Source organism: Corapipo altera, unplaced genomic scaffold, assembly GCF_003945725.1.
Source record: "Corapipo altera isolate COAL_440 unplaced genomic scaffold, ASM394572v1 70, whole genome shotgun sequence".
NCBI classification, from domain to species: domain Eukaryota; kingdom Metazoa; phylum Chordata; class Aves; order Passeriformes; family Pipridae; genus Corapipo; species Corapipo altera.
Window position 1 is genome coordinate 2,679,944 of NW_020884911.1, and position 18,693 is coordinate 2,698,636.

The 18,693-nt window shown below is 43.9% G+C and overlaps 2 long non-coding RNA genes across 2 annotated transcripts in view; one reads left to right on the plus strand and one right to left on the minus strand.

Moving 5' to 3' along the window:
• Positions 1 to 14,893, plus strand: part of LOC113952078 — a 29,545-nt gene extending 14,652 nt beyond the window's left edge. The window contains exons 2-3 of the long non-coding RNA XR_003529373.1: positions 13,218 to 13,307; positions 14,570 to 14,893. This is a non-coding gene — a long non-coding RNA (uncharacterized LOC113952078). The remainder of the gene's footprint in view (positions 1 to 13,217; positions 13,308 to 14,569) is intronic.
• Positions 1,666 to 18,693, minus strand: part of LOC113952075 — a 155,126-nt gene continuing 138,098 nt past the window's right edge. Inside the window, exons 14-15 of the long non-coding RNA XR_003529370.1 lie at positions 11,128 to 11,251; positions 1,666 to 5,977 (exon numbers count right to left, since the gene is read on the minus strand). This is a non-coding gene — a long non-coding RNA (uncharacterized LOC113952075). The remainder of the gene's footprint in view (positions 5,978 to 11,127; positions 11,252 to 18,693) is intronic.

Consider the following 18,693-nt stretch of genomic DNA (forward strand, 5'->3'; position numbering starts at 1 on the left):
CAAGAAAACCAGGCCCTGGTGTCAGCCACAGTCAGGAGGAAGTCTGTCAACATATTTAATTTGAAACGAGAAACAGTTTCAGGTTTGTATGGCCCAGGTCCTTAAGGCCAGTTTTCTGGCGTTATGAAATATGTTTTTCCTCTGAAAACGTTGAGATCTAAGAATTTTGTCTGGAGTGTAAACAGTAGGACTCTCATGAAGAGTAAAATTTATTTCTTAGCTTGATAGGGTCAAGTAACTCTAACTGGGATTAGCTAATGTTTCACAGAACCTGATGTTTTTGTGGCTGGGGAATCCCTGGAGGAAGGAAGATATCCACGTTTGATGAAAAGCTCCTAATAAAATTAGATACTGCTTCTGAGCTTATCAAAGGAAGATGGAAAGTAATGAAAATTAAAAGTGCAGCTCTGGAATCTTGTAAAGTCCTGACAAGATAGCAATCTGGAATCCAGTGTCCATGGTTTATTTTCCTTTTTTCTGCCCCATATCCCCACGTACACACAATCCTGCACACGCTACCTCTGCTTTTTTCTCCAGTCAGATGACCTTAGTTATGTCCCTCTCATTTTCCCTCTTTGAAGTTCCACCTCTAAACCCCCACCAAAGCCAAAACAAAACAAAAAACCAAACCAAACAAACAAAAAACCAAAAATAAAAATAAAAAGGCAAAAAAAAGCCCGCAGCAAACAGGCTGGGACAACTTGCCAAATCCCAGACTTTCTCTGATGAGGTGTTGCTAAAGACAGGAATTGCCACCAAAAAAGAAGGTTAAGCTCCAAGAGATCAAATAAAGTTGTCCTGTTCCCTTAATTTCTTTCAGAATTATTAAGTGAACACCTGGGACATTTTCAAAAAAAGCAGGAATCCTTTTAGGAAAGGGAAAAGGCTCATGGCTTTGATGATTTGTTTGTGGTCAGTAAGCAAACTAAGGGGCCAGTGTTCTTCATGACTTTTACATAAGCAAATTAGACATAAAATGAAAGTGGAAATAAGAAAGGATGTGTTGGAGAAGGGGAAAGAACTCTCAATACTGCTAAAAATATGTATTTTTAACTGTTTGCCTCCCTCTGTGCAAGCAGTTAACCTTTCTGCTCTCTCATAGACTGGAAATAGGAAAGATTTTCTGATTGTTTGTCCCGTGCCTGTTTTCTGTGTTCCTTTGTGAGACCTTTATCAGGGAGCTTGCTTGTCAGAGACACCAAAAGAAATACTCTGCTCATTCTTTTCCTTTCCATGGGGCTGTCCCAAGATAACCTCTACCATTCTGGATACTGGTCTCTAACAGCAAAGTGTCGGGTTGAACAAATGGGGAGGAACACATGCTGTCAAAACCCAGGTGGGAATGGTGGTTTAATTGCTGCCTGGTGTACAACAGGGATATAAAATCTAGCTGTCCAAAATCTGGAATTTGATCGCTCTTTGGATCACTGCTGATGTACCCTGATACCTGGAGCTCGTAGCAAGGACACTGCTCAGGTTTTCTTTTCTATTTTCCCCCTCCTTTTTTCCCCCAGGTTGCTTTAATCTGTAATATCAGCAATAATCACTGTGGCATTGTTGCCTTGGCATTCTTGAAGAGTTAGGAGTGGACTGTAATTGAAGAGTTCATTACCAAGATCAGTTGGGTCCTTGATTACAGTGGCAAGGTGAAATATATATCCTCACCAAAAAGCAACTGCTAAACCTTTAGAGAAGTCACCCACTTTTCACTCTTTTTCATTAGGACCCCGACAAGCTTGTCAGCAAAATTAAAGGTATGTCATTCACATTGTGCATGCATTGCAAAGGACTATAAACCTGCCAACCTCTTTGATGAAATAAAAGGGTTTTATTTATGATTCATGTAGGAATATGAGGTTATTTTTATTCTGTCAGTACACTAATAATCAGACAAGAGCTCAGGAAATGAGAAGGCAAACTGACAGGGAAGGTTCTGATAAAGGGGAACCCTCTAGGGTATTTTGCCCCCTTTGTAATCTCTTTAGTGCGAGGTTATAAGCATGGCATAGCATGATCTTGCAACTAGCTTGGCTCACAGGAACAAAGAGAGTAACTACCTAGCAGGACTTGAGGTATAATTCCACCAAAAAAAGAAAATACTTCCACCAGAGAGGTCTGCATTGCTGCACTGATGCGAACAGGAACTCCCAATCCATTTTTCCAAGAGCACAGTGAGTTGTAAAGAAACCCTTCTTTTCCACTTGCTTTCCTACTGGGCAACATAACCAATCTTCCCAACAAAAGAAAAGAGACTGTAAACCTCCTACAGAGCCACTGCAAATTTGTTACCTGTTTGTTTTATACTAATTTTTACGGGGCCCAAAGCTGGGCATTTTTCCAAGCGCTCCCAGTCCAGCTCAACATGAGATAGAGCAGCACAGAAAAGGGAGGATGGAGAAGTCCCTGGTCAACATTCATGCCAGCAGAGGAGCTAAGTAGCAGGCTCCATTTCAAACCGTGTCTTCCCCTGGATGTTTCAAGTGTCTTGGCAGTTTGAAGCTGCTTTAGTTGCGTCCCAGCTCGGCAGAGCTTCTGGAAGTGCGTTCCGTGCTCCTTGGTGTAAGCTGTCATTCATCCCACGAGCACAGCCATGATTATGGAAACACTCCTCGTGAGTAAAAAGGGATCACTGTGTTAGCTGGCTGGCCTTAAGTACGGTGGTTTGCTGAACAGTGGTGTGCTGGCAGGAAAACACAGCCTAGCAAAATATATGCAGGATGAAGTGAAACAAAGTTCACCGGAGGAAGGAAAATAATACTAATCCTTCATTCAATAAGCAGCGAGTTAAGTACATTCTGCGTGTGGAAGAAATGTAAAAGCCAAGGGAAGAAAGCACACACATAAAGGTGATGGGACTGCCTTCCTCTCTAAAGACAACATATGGGGCATTTAGGTATTAATAACATGGGGAGTTATACCCAAGCTGCTCACACGAAGGTTTAAGGTTTCACAGAGTTTCAGGGTGTTTGAATTCCCTCTAACCAGAGAATCCCCTGGAAGTGAGGGACTGTGCTAACTTTTCCACAGATTGGTAAATCAGTGAACAGACATGCAGAGGATAACAACCAGTGTTTGAGATGGGATTATAGTCACCCTGCAGTGCTGTCATCTCTGTGATAATTTTCTGTATTCAGATTGGAGCCTCACAGAGGTTTGGACTTGGCTACGTGGGGCTGGCTCTGTAAAGGTGATCCAGGTATCAGAGATACACCGAGCAGATACAGTCTGGTTGTTGGACTCAAAATTGGTCTCTGTTGTCGTTTTGGGATACTCCTGAGTGACACCTTCCAGGCTCTTGTTGCTTGCCCTGTGCTATCCTACTGATGCTGAGATTAGGGGTAATTTGTAAGGCATGTGTTTCTTTTAATGGAAATCATAAATCACAGAGGGCCTCAGAGAAATATAGAACCTGACTGCACTGCTGCCTACAGTATTTTACCTGTTCCTTTTCTTTGCCTCACACTGCTTTCTGGGTAGTCACTTGCTTTCTCTTCCCATGGATAGACATGGAAGCTGCCTCTCTTTTTGTTAGTGTGGAGATTTTCCATCATTTGCTTGTTTTTGCTACAGCAGAAGGATTTATAACAATCTGAAATTCTTGATGACAAAACCTGCTGCCGTTAACAGGGGAGCTTGAGGACAGAGGCAGTACTTGAAAGTATTTGAAAATTAGATGTCAGGGGCTGGAAGTGGCGGGATCCTGCTGTTTGCAGAACACTTGGTGCTCGTCCTTGCTGAAAATCTGGCCAACTGGCGAGAGCCAGCTGGGTTTTTGACTACTGTGTGATGTTGAAAGGACACAGAGTAGCCTCAAGGTGCTGCTGTCCCTTTAAAAACCTCCTTCCGTCTGTTGACTCGGTGATTTACAGCAAAGCATAATTTCATTTCTCTCAGCTAATTACGAACCGCTCCCTTCCAAACTCTTGATCTTTTCACACAGCCGAAGGCATCGCTTGCAAAGCAGGCCCAGGATTTGGGAGCCTGCACCGCTATTCCCGTGGCAGCCGAGTGCTTCTCCTTGTCCCTGCCGAGCCTGCCATTGTGCTGGGAAGTGGAGCAGGTAACTATTCCATCAGTCCGAGATTTCCTTCTCGTGGAGCACGGAGGTTCATTATACCCACTTTATCAGCAGTACGGTTTACTGCCGAATCCATGAGAGATATTCATGTGAAACACGAGCAGAGAGAGAGGCATTGCATCTTTTCATTAATAAGCCCTCTTCTGGGATCCGGCATTAGTGAGATTCAGCGGATCATAGAGCACAGGGGTATCATTTTTACATGATTACTCTAAATTCTTAAACCAGAGGCTTAAGAGAGAGGCTTCTCACAAAGGCAGCTGTGGGAATTGTTAAATGATTGGCACAGCACTCACGATGGGCTGAACCACTCCGGGTACCTCTAGTCATGGGGGGTACCAGCAGGCATTTTATTACCTGCCATCGAGGGAAAAGTGGGAAACAGGGAGTGTATCAGACAGAGGAAGACGTGCTAACCCTGCAAAATATCTCTGTAGTTCTGTCTCTCCTCCTGAACAAAACTCTTGCCATAATAGTGATGCAGGCCATCGTCCCACTGCATAGGTTAAGCTGTTTTTTTCCCTTCCCATGTCTTCCTTGTGTCTACACTTATTTTTAACCTGTCTGATCCCACCTTCATTAGTGTGGCTGCTGAAATAATCCCCCTGCAACCTCCACCCCCAAATAATTAACTTTTGACTGGGCAGAGGGTCATTTAATTCCACCAAACACAACACTCCTGAGATATGTTGTCTACACAGGATAAACCTTGGGTGGCTCAGAGCAGTGGTAGACAGCCAGCAAACCTCTGCTAGATTGTGAGGGGATGGCATTTACAACAGAGAAAGGCATCTGTGCATTCTGGAGACCTACATTGTCTTCTTGATGTCATATTTCTTCTGTGATTTCATGTAATTCCATCCAAAATCCTTGCATTCCACTCCCACCGTCGTAGCTGCTCAGTCCCGTCCTGCTGGGCTGCATTCAAACCAAAATCAGGAAGTTGATGTGGCTGAAATAAAAACTCTTTTTTTTTTTTTTTTTCCCCTCCCTGGATTAGTTTTCAGATGGATAAGTTCCTCAATCAGTTCCAAAATACAGATGCACAAATGCTTATCCCAGCGTGAGAAAAGGGACCCCACAGGGACCGAAGGGACTGGGCTGCTTCTGTCATTGACAGCCAGAAGTGTTGGCTGAGCTGTGGCTTCCAGTCCCCATTTAGGAAATGGAGATAACAGTAATTCCTTATTTCTTGACTTCTTATGTTGGAGAAAACTGTCAGCATTTGCCACATATGTTTGCATTTGTCCATGGAGCTGGATCATAGAGCAGGCATTAAATCCATGCAGGCTGCACGGCCTGGGGAGGTCAGTGTGCAAGGAATGAGGCACCAAGGAACACTTTCAGTGGGAGATGAACTTCAGAATTGATACAGTGAGTGGAAAGTGTGATGCTGAACTGCAAACCACGACCTGTGAAGCCTCAGTGCTCTCTTCCTAAAGCCTGTCCTAAAGCCCCTGCTCTGACAGCAACGACTGCCAGAGTCTTCCCAAGGTATCGCTAACTCTGGAAGAGGAAGGTGACCACTGCTCCCTTTACATTTCTTTGGTGAGCGGTAGCAGGAAAACTTTTCCTCAGTTATTTCTCCAACATGTTGAAGTCCAGTTGCAAAAACCTCCTGCTTCCCAGTCAGCCTGATCCTGACTGAAAATTGCTAGAGATTGTTTTGAGCTCTCAAGTTTAAAAGCGAGGAGAAGGAGGAGGTGAAGGAAAAGGAGAAGACCAGAACAGACCTATAAAAGCAGTAATCCATACTGGAGATTTCTGAGGTCTCCAGCCATAAACTGCTTTCAGCCTTGGTGTAAATCCATCAATTTTCAGGTTTTTAGTTACAATTGATTTTAGGCAGAGATGCCCCTCTTTCAGAAGCCGCCTTTCAATCTACTGCTTTCTGCAAGTCTGAAAAGAAAAAGAAAAACAAGAACCAAGAAGGCGAGGTCATGCGGGGGGCTGAAAAATCCAGATCAAACAGCAAAGAACACCCGATTAGAAGCCAACACATTTCTCTTTTCAGTATCTCTGAAATTGTTTGGCAGACTTAATTAGAAACAGGTGCAAGCTATAATATTTATTGCAACAATGCATCATTTTTGTCTGTTTCCAAGGTCATTGTTCCAGCCAATAGGAAGCCAGCAACCCACAGGGAGTATAACTTAGTCTATATGGGTAAAACGTGAATTACTTAACCCTTTATCTAATGGAATGAAATACAACGTTGCACAAAGAGCAACGCCGGCAAAACAGAAAATCCTGGGAGAAATCTTTCCTGATAACAGGTTCCAGTGAAGTAAGTGACATCACCAGCTGAGCTAATAGTGAGCCTCAGGTAAAATGGAGTAGGTACAGATAAGGAATGAGAAAAACACATTGTTTTTTTTTTTACTACTGCTCTTTCAAAGGCCTGGGTTTATGTAGAATTTGCTGCAGTGGGAGACCATGATTGCATGTTATCTGGCGCCTACTGTACAGCTGGGTCTCATCCGCGGCGTTGGGATGAGCTCAGCAGTGGATTTCTTTGGATATGTCTGTCTCCAGAGGGATGGGGCTGCAGATGCACCTGTACCAAGGCACCCAGGCATGGCCTCTTTGCACTGCCAGGTGAGCGTGCCAGGCATTTCAAGCGAGAGAAGCCTCAGAGAGAACGTTGTTGATCCTTCCCGCCTTTCAAAGCTGCAGATTTAGGGAGACGAGCTCCATGTGCTTCTCCCTGTCTGAGAGAGGGTGTCCCAAACAGGACTCACCCAGTCCCACAGCAGTCCTGTTGGGTAACAGTGACAGTGCCCTTGGTTACAAAAAAAGCGCCCCATTTTCAAAGCCTCCACTTAATTCCCTCCTGTGAGTTTTTCTCATAATCTTTGCATGACTTCTTTGCGCTTCCATGCTCATTTGGGAGTCAGGATCTTCTTTTAAATTCTATTTTACTCCTTTTAAATGTGACAAATATAAATAGGGAAACAAAGCAGCAAACGTTAATAGGAGAGATGTGTGAAATTGGGGCATTTTTGCCTTTTTTGCAAAAGCTGCAGGAAGTTGCCAATATTTCTGCAGACAGAAACTATTTTTTCCACCTTTGAATCACCACACGGCGTAAAATCTGTGGGTATTTGTGTGTCTTTGGATAGATGCAGGAAAATACAGACTATTTCTTGAGAATTGACTCACTCTGGGCCCTTCCTTGTTCTTTTGGCACCCACACCTCCCTGAAAGACATCTCAGCATCAAGTCCTCACCTTTGCCCAGATTAACTGTCCTGTGTCTGCAATCAATTACTAATGTTATGTGTGATCCCAGAAACCATTCTTAAGAAAGCATCATCTGTCCATTAAATTCAGAAGTAAAATAATCCAAACACATCATATTGATGGATTTGAGATTGAATTCTGAGGGAATGTTTAGGGAGAGGCAGATCCTGCAGTCATTTTTAGAGAGCTCAAGAGAAGAAAGGATTATCTTTAAAGAGGACCCCTTCTCCCCAGCACCCCCAGCAATGTCCCAGCACTAAATTCTTGGGAAGTTCAGACCTGGTTGGAAACTTGGCAGCTCAGCATCCTTGCTGATTTGTTCCCTTCAGTGATTTTGCTATCTCACACTTCTTAACTGAGCCTGGCTCATGGCTTGCAAATCCTTTTAGTGGTGGGCTGGTGCACTTGTACATCAGCCTGTGCATCACAGCTCTGCTCAGATAATCTGATTCTTGAGGAATTTGTAAAATCCCCTGCTCTGTCTCTCCTCCTCCCCAGAAGCAGAGGGCTCATGCAGGGCTGCTCTGAACCTGGGAATCTGTCACAATCTTCCAGCCAAGGCTCTTGCCAACATGTCCCAGGTGTGCATAACGAGGAGCACGAGGAAAACAAGGAGATTGCACTTGTCCAAAGCCTGCTAGGATGGCAGCTGCCATCCTGTGGAGCATCCCTGCGCCAGGGAGCCAGGAAAATTAGAGGAGGGCATCAGAGAGCCTCCCTGCACTTATACAGGCATTTCAAGCCCTTCAGGAGTGCCCAAGGTGAATAAATGTGTGGGGACAGGAATGAGCAAGCAAGGAATGAGTGAGGGAGCTGAGCAACATGTGGAATAACCACTTGGGACTTACAGGAACACGCTGGGGACAATGGGAATGGTGATCCTGAGAGGCTCTGCTCAATCAGGCTGTTTTGCTTTGTGTCCCAAGTGCTAAGCCATACTGGGATTGTATTTAACTGGGAATCAGGCAGCTCAAGTTACAGGTGACCAGCTTCAGTCTTGGGACATTTCTGCATTGTACTTAACTGAATAATACCTTCCCTTTCTTCTTTTTTTTTTTTTTGCTCATTGATCAAGCTGCTTTTGAGAAAAGTGATACTTTGCATATCTGGCTAAGTGCTGTTAACAGCCTCTGCCTGCGGTTTGTTAAAATTAAAAAAAAAAAAAAGGAAAAAGAAAAAAAAAAAAGAAGTGTGATCTTGCTGGAGAAGTAATTTGCTTCTCTCCAACCAATGATGGCTTGCACTTTATGCAAATTGGTATCTAGGGACAACAAATCCCATTTAATACATATGCATAGTTCATAAAAAAAACGACGTGAGAGAAAGAGAAAAAAGATAAAGCAACGAGTCAGCAAAAGAACAGGTTCCGAGGAAATTTATTGTCCCAAATTGGACATTTGTAACAGATGATGTGAACAAGTGTTAACTTTGTTTTCAGCAGCTCTTCACGTACATTCACTAGACATCACACAGATTATGTTTTAAGGATCTGAACTGTAATAAAAAAAAGTGTCTGTGGGCTTTGGAGTGTTGTGTTCCATATGGTTGGGGAAGTGCGGAGTTATTGCGACAAGCATCTTGTGAAGCTCATTACGCACGGCGGTGTGAGATGCGAATTGCTGTGCATCGCTATAGGGTACGTACATGACATCCCACAGTCAGCAGATAGCAACTGGAAATGAAAGATATGAAGGCACAGAGTACAGCTTCAGGGAACATGTTAGACAAAACATCTGCTGGTATCAGAAAGCTGCATTATCAGATCATTGTGGCCATGAATTTTTTATAAAGAGTTTTTTTTCTTTTTTTTTTTTTTTTTTTTTTTTTTTTTAAAGCTGCAACTTTGAAAGTGACATTTTGCGAGAAAGTTTTTGATTGAAGTGTGATGTCAGGAGAAAGGCCAGTCTAGTTTATTATCTGTGTAAGAGCCAATACTGGCAGCCTGAATCAGCTCCTTTCTCCAAGCAGTTGAGTTGGCCATTCATGTACTACAAGAGCTGTTTCTTGACGGCTGATAAAACCTCGACCCGGGTCACAGGTTGGAGCTTTAGTGCCAGGCTCCTCAACCAGGAGGTTTCAAAGTTTTTGCTCCCATGGTGTGGCTGGGGGCTGCTGAACAAAAATTCATCCAAGAAGTAGAACCTTTCTGTTCAGAAGGTGGAGCAAAGCAAAGCAAAGCTCAGCATCCTCACCTAATTCCCCCTTGGGTGGGACCTGCACAACCTCTGCGTACCTTGTCCCCGCTGCCGTGCTGAGGATCAGCTGCTCTGTCCGGGATGGCCGTGAATAAAAAGTCCATCACATGTTTGTTGCTTGCAAAACCTTCTTAGCCCCACAGGCTGTTTTTTGGGAGTGTTGCCCTGAGCTATGGACATCTCCCTGCTCAGAGGGGCCCCCTACCTACTTAACATTCCTGAGGGTTCTGAGGGCAGCGAGATGGCACGAAATGTATGTGCATGGTGTAACTATTTATGTTAAATGGACAGGCATTTTCCATCCTTTCACCTCTCCTGACCCAGCTGTGACTTTTCCTGCAGCAACAGGTACCAATGGAAAACCTGCCTCTGGTTTATCTATGGATGGTCTCTCTCTCTCTCTCTCTCTCTCTCTGTTCAGTCAACTGCCTCAAAAGTGCATCCCAAAGTGAGCAGACTGATTTCCTGAGCTGATCCACGAATAGTTGCCTCAGAGGAAAGACCAAAATTAACCCTGATTTTTTTGGTTTTCCTAAACCTTCTCCCTGTTTATGTGTAAGAGGGTGGGAGAATGGAGGGACATGTTCAAAAGCAGCATGATTTATGAAAGGATTTAGTTGTCGGCAGCAATTTTTTGTGTAATGTGTTCATTAATGTAGTGGGGCTGCAGAGAAAGCCAGAGATGGTTCATCCTCTGTCACTGGTACTTAGGGAGCCTGGAAGTAGGTGAGGGATTGTGCTGGGCTGACCTGTTGCTGAACAAGGCAATCATGAGGTGAGGGATAGAGCTGCTGAGAGCAGCTGCCGGGAGGAACGGCGCTCCCTGAGATGAGCCCACCCAGGCCACAGCTGGAACATTGTTTTCCCAACTGCTGCCTTGGAGTAGCATTTAAAACCAGCAGGTGCATAGGACATGCAGATCCAGGTTTGGCTGTGTCGGTTACCTAGACAGGAACTACAGCAGGAAGGTAATGCAATGTTCTTGCCATTGTATAAAAATAACCCTAATGGGTTTTTGTGATTGCTTCCTTGGGATGAGAGGTTTAGAAAATACTTAAAGATAAATTTAATGAAAAAAGCAGCAGATCAAAGCTCAGTAGTTGTTTGCTGTTTTGTTGTCATTTTTTAAAACCTGTTTAATTAGAGTTTGGAGGCTGGAGGTTTATTATGAGTGGAAATTTTGATTTTAACTTGCTCATGTATGTGGAAATGAAAAGCTGAATGTGGGTCTGCATTTCCCAGAGGCATCTCCACTGGACTGGCTTCAGGTGTGAAGCTCCCAAACCCTGGGATGCTCTGGTTTGGAGGGGGATGAGAAGGAAATCTGACCTCATCTGAATTTCAGTAATCAAGGACATCTTTATAGCTGTATAAATGGGAATCAGAACCTGCTGCATTTTTAATATTCTTTAAAAGAGTGAAAAGCTCCTTTATCTGAAGCTCAGTGTTCCTTTACTGGCTACACACCCACACCTGCAGGGAACCCGAGGAAGACTCTCCATGGGATTCCCACTGCTTAGTGGGAACTCACCTGGGCAAGCTCATCTCTCCACACTGGAGATGTTTTCCCCTGTACCTGTGTCCCAGCATCCTGGTAGGAAACTGTGTGTACCTGGAGTCAGGAGGCTGGCAGTACTAGAGCCCCTCGAAATGAGACATCAACCAAATTTCTTCTTAACTGTTGTTGTCGTATGCGGTGACCCAACACTGAGCAAAAATGAGTCCTGCAGTCAGTCCTGTGTGTACAAAGCAAGCGGAAACATTTAAGTGCCTCTTTGGGCAGGCAGTCAGGTACTGCTTCATCTGCAAGCCAATATATCAGCATTTACTAATGGGTCTGTGCTAGTGCAGTAACTAGGCTTTTAATTGCAGAGGCTGAAACGTGAATGTATAGCCCATCCCCTCCCTTTTTTCCACCTTTGCTTTTAGTTTGGGTTTTCACCACGTTTGAAAGATTTCCTTGGCTGTTCTTCAACTTTGTCTCTGTGTGCTCTCCCTGGTAGCAAAACTATTTCTGAACAGGTGAGTGTTTTAGAGATGGAATAGATATGATTTCTTATAGAGCATGTCTGTATGTACATGTAGAGATACACACACACACACATGTGCATATGTATATGCAAATTTGGCAATGTATATCAAAATTCTGCCCCATCTCCAGATGGCTGGAATATGGGAAGCTTGTCCCTGGCACAGGCAGTGTGTGCAGTCAGCAGAGCAAGCAGAGGGGGCAAAGAGCTGGCACTGCGATGTGGTGGGAGAGCAGGGAAGAATATATGGACATGCAGCTAACGAGAAGGGAAGGGAAGTGGCTGCAGAGGAAGGAGATATAATGGGTCCCCAACGTGGCAAGCACATATGCTGCCATACAGCAAAGGCAGAGTGCCACCACTAGTGACAAGCGGATTGCACCTAAGGAAAACAGCTGTGCCAAGCGCCCAAGTCCACAGTCAGCCTCCCGACCCCGCGTCTGCCCCGCTGATGTGGATTAGACTGGTCAGGTCTGGGAGCCTCTCTGAGCCCACGTTCCACAGGAATAGTGGCTCAGTATGTCTCTGAAATACCCCTTGCACGGCTGTCTGTTTTGCATTTGCAGTCTTGCATTTGTGAGGTTGTTTTGTTTTGTTTTATCTTACTTAATTTATTCTACTGTGCTCAGTACCACACGAACACTTAGACTGTGTGTGTAGATCATTGCATGGTTTAGTGCAGTTCTGTGTTACAAACCCTCCCACATAACCCTATGATTTGTTAATAACTTTTCTGTTTTGAAGAAACACCCTTTGACACCTAAGCTGGATCTCCTGTTCTTAGGCATAAATATAATTGTCCCCGGTGAAGAGCATCCCTCTGACTGGTCCTATCTGCTCTGTATATATTTGAATATATAAAATATTAATAAATGATGCCAAATGTTTAATCACATCCGTTTGACTCTATGAGAGTCGGTGTCTGTAGGCTTTCTGTGTTAACTGCTTCTGTGATATCTACATACTGCTGACTTGTTGTTGATCTCAAGTTTTTAAAGCAAAATAAAACTGAGGTTTGCAGTTTGTTTTGAATTAATCAGGTCTGATTAGACAGGAACAGATCAGGCTGCTCTGGAAATCACCGAATCTCTCTAATTCAATTTCATGTGTTATTCAGAAAGAAATAGTTCATAGCTTAAGTGAAAGTGCTATTTATTTAACACTGGTTTTTTTTCAGAGTGGGGCATTATGATGATGATCAGGGTGTAGGAAAGAAAGCATTTTATTCTATGAAAAAACAGATATTTTAGAATGGAGTCACCTGCTGGTAGATCTCATAAATGTACATAAAAAGATGCTTCCTAATATTATTAGTTTGGTTTTTTCTCCACATCAGCTTGACTGTCCATCTAGAAGCTTTGATAGCTGGAGCCACCAAAACCAGAAGACTGTATTTAGTTTAATAAGCCAATTTAAAGAGAAAGGTTGGAATTATGTATGGCAGAGGACAATTATGCAAACTAAATGATTCTTCAATTAATAATGAGATCCATGAAAGGCAAAGGAGAAGGACCCTCCTCTGAGGAGGAGAAGGCTCATGGTTCCCTGTGCACACCAGGGTGTGCAAGGGTTGGGATGTGGAGGGACAGGGCAGGGGCAGCTCCCAGCCAAAACCTGAGGGGCTCTGCTGATGGTGGGAAGTCTCCATTGGGAATTTTGCTTTCCTAAACAGGTTCTCCTCTGATGGTGTCCATCTCACAGAGCTCTGTTAGGAAGCAGCAAGTGGACCTGGGCCGTGTGAGCACCTGCCAGGATCTACACTGTGAGTACAGTGCTGGAGGCGTGGTAATCCCAACCCAATCCCCTTCCTCCTCACCCTCTGGAAAACAGGCCGGAGACACACAAGCCTTAACTCCAGAGCCACCAGATTGGCTTTTTCATGCAGCTTTTATCCTTCTTTTAAATCCTTGACTGTTGTGTGCCAGAGCAACAAGCCATATGTTAAAGATGGTAAAGAGCAAATACTTCGCAGCCAGTACCAGCATGTGGAGTCGGGGGGGAAGCGGGAATAACGCTGGGAGAAGGGGGAAGGAGCGATTATCTGGTAGTGATTATTCGGGAGGGCAGTAGTGGGAGGTGCTGTAAGTGACAGGGATTCACTATGGGACGCAAATCACTTAAGGCAAAGCCATTAGGATCAATTTAAAATACCAAAGAGGGAGGCTAAAGTGACAATAGCATATTTTAATTGAAATCACAAATATCAGTCTGCAAGATATGGTTTAAAAGACCAGGCAGAGTTACTTTATCTGAACAGAGGAAAAAGTTTTCCCTTTTTTATTAAAAAAAATGCAGAGATCAAAATGGAACTATGTTTTAAAAAAAAAAAATTAAATCCCATTTATATTTTTTTTCCTATTTTAATATTCTCTTTTCTCTTGATGGCCATGTTATAAATGGAATTAACTACATTACTAATGCTTTTAATTTGATTTTAATAGAGCCTAGGGCTGAAGCATGGAATCAGCGTGTGTCCCATTAAAGGAAAAATACAGTTAGAGGGACAATAAATAGCATGTCCAGATAAACACATTTATGCCTTAGTTTTATTTATTGAGCTAAGTAGCCCATGTACAGAGACTGGGGTTTTTTTCAGACACTTTTCCAAAGCTGAAGTCCATATGATGAGATTGTTACTGGTTTTGGCAGCAGCAAAGTGAACTTGGTAAAAGAGCCTGGCATGGAAATCCACCGAGTTCTGACATATTCCATTTGCTCCGAACTCTTTGATTTCTGCTCACAGAATCTGACATGTGTTGGGCATTGACCTTGCTCTTTTAAATAAGCTTATTTTAGAGGACCTTTGCAGAACGCTGTGTGTTTGGCCTCGATGTAAGCTGTTAGGGAAATGTAGTACAAACACAGAAGTTGTATGTTTTGAATGCCAGAGATGTTGAGCTGCAGAGCAGTCAGTAAAAGCCATACTTCTGACTCCTTTCTGTGCTCTTAACAAGTGTCCTTAAAGAAAAAAAAAATTATTTATCTTGCATTTGTGTGAAGGTTTTTTTGTTTATTTATTTTTAGCACGAAGTTCAGGACCAGATTTCTTTTTCAGTCTGAAATATTCCTGTTGGGCTCAGACACTCCGTGGAGTGAAAGCAAACATTTTGAAAAGTAAGCGATTGTCCCAGGCCAGAAATCCCAGAGAGTCAGTGTCTTATTGCAGAATCACGCCCCATAAATGTCTCTGAATAGAGGCACTGGGATACAGGAGGGAGTTCCCCAAAGCTTGGCCTTTCCTTTATGGAACAACCCACTTCACTCAGTGTGTTCCAAGAAGAGCCACAACCTTCAGTGTGGAGCTTTGATTTCCATTTGTCACAGGGGAGCAGCTGGTATGAAAGTTCACAGTCAAAGTGCTGCAATCTTGCAAATGCCAGCTCGCAGCACTGTGCAGGGAAACAAATCACTGGGCCCCAACATGGCAACACTCTAATGAGAGAGGGATTGAAATGGGTAGAAAAAAATGCCCTGCATTCAGCCTCTACCTGCTCGAGTCACTAAAAACTCCTGTCAACAGCAAAAGCAGAAAGAAACTTGGAAACACACTTGGGATGTTGATGTGGCAGACACACTCCTGCACCCTTTACTTGGGCTTTGAGGTTTGGAGCCTGGAAATTTAATCAGCTGGAGAATGTGTCCCTGGAAAGGGTCATTGAGTTTAGCCATATCTGAGTAAGTGGCAGTAATATTCTACACATAGGAAAACAGGGATCAAATGGCAAAAATAAATGTAAATTTGAATTCGTGGTCGTGTGTAGCTCTTCAGGACAAAAGCTGGCTCCATGAACAGCAAGGAGAGGGAGCAGGGCTGTGCCAGAACATTAATAACCCTCTTCCTTGGCCCGTGGACAGCTCTGCACACTGGATTCCTCTCAGAGAGCTTGACTCAGTTGGCTTCCCAAGCACACAGGAAGGGCATGAAGACCTGTCTCTGTTGACACTGGGTTAAGAGGCTGTGAGGGTTTGACATGGAACATTTCCTTGGCTAAAGGAGTCAGGAGTGGATTTTTTTACCTCTCTCTGCAAACCCCTCTCCCTGATTCAGCGACAGTGAAGGAAAACCCTCCTGTTCCTATGAATAATTCATCTCCAGCACATACACGGGGTTCAGAGCTTGACCCAGACAGGTTTTTAGGGAAACAAGTGAGCATCATGCCATCATTGCCAGTGCTGGTGGCTGCTCCATGTAGGATGAGTTGGAGCTGTGCCATCAGTCAGCAGGAGGGATGGCAGAGCTGCTGCCCCTCCTGCAAAGGGGGTCTGTCTGAAATTCCCTTAACTGTCACTCACAGCCTTGTTTTTTCAGGGAAATGGCTTTTATTTGTTGTAAATTCTTCATATAGAACAAAAACTAAATAATGTAACATATTCTGGGTTCTGGGCAGATAAAAATTGAAAGGGCTGGGGTGTTTGTGCAAGTGGAATGATAGTGATGAGCACCACATGAGGTCCCCGAAGATGGTGTCAGGGGACTCGATCCCCCAGAAAATGATGAAAGACTCTGATGTAATGTTGTTTCGTGAAACAATTTGAACATAAATGCCACTTTCCTTCCCATTAACAACTGGCTGCCATTGTACCAGGATTTTTTATTTTTTGATATGTATTTTGAGCACACTGAGACCAAAAACTTCCATTGTGATAGTGCTGCAGGAAGGTTGTGGTGCACTAAGAATTGGAATGCAAATCACACTTAGACACAACCTCCTGCTGAGGCCCAAATTTTTATAGATCAGGTTCTGCAGTCCTGATGAAGAATCAGTGATCTACCTTTTCTGGGATTCACAAATTAGCTGCAGTCTAAGGTATCATTTCCTATGACAGAATTGTAACTTGCCAGATGAAAGTTTGTCACTGAGGACAGTCCCCTGATCTTCCACTAATTTTTCCAGCTGCAGTGCCACTAAGGATCCTTTCCCACACAATGCCAACACACACATCACAGCTCCCCACTCTGCAACATGCTCTTCCTGAATATAAACATACTGTATATATTGATCCTCTCCTCCCTTCTTTTTTTTCTCCCCTGGTGTGCAGGTGGTAAAACATTGGCTGCCATGAACTTCATGATGCAAAAAAAAAGAAAGAAGAAAAAGCTGTGGTTTGGAAGCTGCTGGATAGCAAACTGCAGGCTGGGAATGTGGTTGCTGAAACCACTGCAAGGATAACAGGGCATACACAGGTTTGTGGATAATTCTGTTTGCTAATTGCTCATGAAATTTCAGGTAAGGAACATCCAATTTGTTATAATAGGTAATATTATAATAGGGTTTTGCTTTCTAGGGTGGCTTTTTTATTATTATTACTGTTATTATTTTTATTGCTGTCATTACAAATACAGGGCTCTCTGTGACTGGAAGAACACTTTACAGAGAGGCTGGGGCAGTGCTGAGAGGCAGCACAGGATGTTTTTAGCCATGGACATGGCAGCAGTAACAGCCATGTCTCCAGGCCCTGCTGTATCCCAGGTTCCCCTTCTGAGGCTCCATGCCTGCTCCTGCCATCCTTGAAGCACGGGATCCATGACCAGCCCACAGCAGATACATAGGAAAGTTAAAGGAGGCAGATCCTCTTCTAGAAATGGAGTACAAACCCATTTTACAGGGCATCTGAATGACAGCAACGCTCAGTTCTTAACAGTTTCGAGCTGGTACCTTAAACACAAGAAGGGAGCTTTGCTTCTCAGTGCCCTGACCCACTGAGGCCTCCCAGCAATTGTTCTGGTCACCCCTTTCCCTTCCAGCTATTTAGAGGTTCTTGACTCTGGAAATATATGCTGAAAATTATCACCAACAGTGATCACAAGCTCAGAGCTGAGTCCCTCCGGTTTGCATCCACTTGCCAACCTGCAACTTTAACTAGTTCTACTACTTACTACTAATTAGCTACCAGCTAATACTAATAGCTACCAGTGCTGCAGCATTTCGGAGTTACACACATTAATGAGAATGAGCATTTGTTGACAGCCATGGTGGGAGTTGTCTGTGTGCAGCATTTCAGGGGTCCCCGTTGCTGTAATGTTTGATTGCCTCCTCCGGTAATTACCATTGACACTGAGCACGTTTTTCATAGGTCTCACTTGGCTGTGCAGAGCTGAAAGACATGTTGGGCTCTGTTTGTACTGAAGAGAGAAGAGGCCAATAATAATATATTTTTCAGTAACATCCCTTCTTCTCCCCAATTCCCTCACACGGGTCACACGGTGCCAAGGGACGGAGTCGGCTCTGCTGCCGCACTTTTTGGTGCTTTGTTGTCCTGCATTAAACTCCCTTTCACTACTTTTTGAATATGTACAGAACAATTTAATCATTTTAACTTAAAGTCAATTGCCTCCTTCATTTGGGAATATGAAGGTAGTTAAAATGCTAAAGAAATTTGGCACACCAGCAGTAAGTTAACTCTGGTGGGCCTTTCCGTGCCTATGTAAAAGAGGGTGCATAATGGGAATTAAAGCAGAGGGAATATGGAGAAATACGGGCCCCTTGTAACTCTTGCAGGGAACATGAGCACATGGCTGGCGCTTCTTTAGGAATACCAATTGCCTGTTTGGAAAAAGAGGTGCTGGGGAATGTCCCTGTCTCCCTGGTCAGCTTCCTGACTGCGCTCTGCAGAGAGAGGCACACGTTACACATCCAGCCTGCGGCTCTGGCTCGGCCTGGAGCTGCAAAGGGAGCTTTTTCCATGTGCTACTGTGGAAAGGAAGCTGCTCTCACCCTCACCCTGAGGAAGATGAGCTATAGGAATATACAAGGGGCTTTTTTTATAGCTTGGGGGCCAGAAGGGGAAGCAGTGGTCATGAGCAGAGACTGGAAGTTGGCTTGTTAAGTAAATCTCAGACTGTAGCTGGTTTTAATTTATTTTTTGTTTTATGTGCAGGAGACTAGGCCTTGCAGGCCTGGCTAATATCAAAGCCTGGGGGTTTGTAGATTTTTAATCAAGGTCCACTTTGGGGGGTTCTGCTTTTGGGGCTTGTGGATGTGTAGGATTTTTTTTGTCGTGTTTTTCTTTTTTTTTTTTTACTTACTGCAGTGTCTGGATTTCTTTAGTTCAACTTTTCCATTCTTCAGACTTGAGCCAAGTGAGCAATTTCAAATTACCCAGCACTTTCCAGAGAGGCCTTTTTTGTTGTTTGTTTTTTTGGTTTG